Here is a 2,600-nt window from a genome sequence, read left to right on the forward strand (position 1 = left end):
GGGAAAGGGGGGGATTCGAACCCCCGGTAAACAAGAGTCTACATAGCATTTCCAATGCTACACCTTAAACCACTCAGTCACCTTTCCTGCAACTTTGTACTATTTACACATCTTACCAATCTAAGAAACCGGATAGCAACTCAATCCTCGATGATAGACGGGAAAAAGTGATTCCTGGAAGTGAGTGCAAGCCTCATCAGTTATTAAGAAATGAGATTAATTCCCGGAATTGAGGTAGGGGAGGTGACCCCATCCCTGGGATAGATTTTTAGTTGTTCCGAGTCGATTTCATAATGAGAGATTTTCAATTAGGTGATGCAGATCCCATCAAAAGCAATCACTCCATTAGTAATTATTCATGGATGCTGCGAGACTATATACCCCCATTCACACACGACTCTCATTCGGTGCGGAATTAGTTACTCCACCCTCCCAGTCGATTGAGGGGGAGGGACATAGATACCAGACGGATGCACCTCTTCCCCTTGTATTGCAAAAGAGATCTGTTCTTCCGGCATCCTGATTAACTCAATAATAAGTGGAACGAAGAGGAATTCCAATTACGCCTAGATCCCAGAGAAATGACAATTCTATTGATAGAACTCCCACGATTCTGGCGGATATCTTGTTACAAATCATACCGACTACTGATAGGGAGAAGAGAGCTTTTACTTATTATAGAGATGGGTGCGATTTGGGGAGGGAAAATCGATTAACCTTAATTCCTAATTAATTGGGGGATTCAAATTCCGATAGACCCGCGTTTGGTGAAGGTATGTTTCGAACGGGAAACAAGTCCTTCTGTCGTGTATCCTCGATTGATGCAGCCTCAAATGCTCCAGTTTCGATCTCCGGCGAATCGTAGTAGTAAGCAAAAGGTGAAACCTACGGACCGACCTATTTGTAGGACTCCGTGGGTAGGCATAGGGGAGAGGCACTACGTGGAGGAATCGACAACGCAAAAGCTTCGTTACGGTTGGGTTCAGCCGCGCGTCGTGTTTCTATGACGAATACCAATAATGATTGGGACAACGAACATCCATCCCGTTCGTATTTTGGATACCCTAGAATCATCGGAGATTGTCGAAGTAGCTGATCCCCATGAAACTCGAAGCGTTGGGAACAGAGAAATTGTCATTAGTCTCTTGGTGTCGACGTGTCGGAGTGGCACAACCATGTTAACAAGAGATTTTTGGCAGAAGGGATGGCTAGTCCAGTAGTTTCACAGACACTAGCCCCCGTTCATCCATAGGTTTAGAGTAGGAATTGCTAGACTATTCCAAATACTAGTCTCTCTCCATGCATCATGCAGGAGGAGCCGTATGAGGTGAGAATCTCAAGTACGGTTTTGAAGCGGAGCTCATTCACGCTGAGTGAGCGACCCTGACGAATGTCGGCCCAATCCGAAGGAGAATATGCAGAAGCTTCATAAAATTACTACAAAGCTATGCGTTTGGAGATTGATCCTCATGATCGGAGTTACATACCCCATAATATAGGTTTGATTCATACTAGCAATGGAGAACATGCAAAGGCTTTGGAATACTATTTTCAAGCATTGGAACGGAATCCTTTTCCACCACAGGCTCTTAATAATATGGCTGTGATCCGTCATTACGTGCGATTACCCATACTATAGGATCCCTTGATTCGAAACCACTCGATGTAGGAGGCTTTCCACAAGCATACTCCCATAAGGAGTTCTCCTGAGCTGTGGAATTTGGTGTCCCCGTAGTAACTCAGGTCCGGGGGAAGAACGGAAGCCTGTGAATCCCATGGATAATCGGGTGAATTGAGGGAGAAAGCACCGCAAAGATTCGTCATCGAAAATCTGGGTCGATACGATGAGATTTGCTCACTCGGGGGGTTCTACAATCGATTCCTGTAATAGAATCGATTTGGAAAGGAATATCGAGCTATGGTGTAGTATCAAATCCCAAAGGAAACATTTCAGCGGATCTATTTTTAGAAGTAGGGGAATTAGTTCCGGGGGAGATTATTACCCTCCTCCACGAATTAGGAGTATGGAAAAGATTCTATCTCGCATCGATAGGATTGGAAACCATTCCCAGTAACTACTCTTGATTCTTCTCTAGACTAACGGGGGAGGGGGCCAAGTAAATCTCTCTCTTCTCTTGGATCAGATAGAGAATAAGCTACTGAGTAGTCATTCGAGCCGCATGAGGTAGGAAACTCTCAAGTCCGGTTCTGAGGGAGGATATCTCGAAGGGATCTATCCATCCCGACCGGGGGGAGCAGGCCATTCAACAGGGAGACCCGGAGGCTTCGGAATCTTGGTTTGATCAAGCCGCTGAGTGTCGGAAACAAGCAATAGCACTTCCTCCAAGCAATTATATCGAAGCACAAAATTGGTTGAGGATTACGAAACGTTCCAGGTGATGAGAGAGGGGGGTGACGCCGGGGTAGCAGTGATATGGGGACCAGACAATTGAAAGAAATTCCTTTACATTTTCTACCCCCCCCCCCCCCCTGGGATACCAGGAAGGAGAAGACTTCTCCTCCTACCGATTGCCATCTGGTAATATGTAACCCCCCCCCTACTGAAACGTATAAGAATCTCTCTATACAAGGTCCATAAA

At 45.7% G+C, this 2,600-nt stretch overlaps 1 non-coding gene across 1 annotated transcript; it reads right to left on the reverse strand.

The window, feature by feature from the left end:
- Positions 1 to 87, reverse strand: TRNAS-GGA (transfer RNA serine (anticodon GGA)). The gene has a single exon. It is a non-coding gene; the product is annotated as a tRNA-Ser (tRNA).
- Positions 88 to 2,600: the final 2,513 nt, after the last annotated feature.

Source organism: Dipteris shenzhenensis, unplaced genomic scaffold, assembly GCF_047967505.1.
Source record: "Dipteris shenzhenensis isolate YYH24624 ecotype China unplaced genomic scaffold, Dip_SZ_1.0 scaf0181, whole genome shotgun sequence".
NCBI lineage: Eukaryota > Viridiplantae > Streptophyta > Polypodiopsida > Gleicheniales > Dipteridaceae > Dipteris > Dipteris shenzhenensis.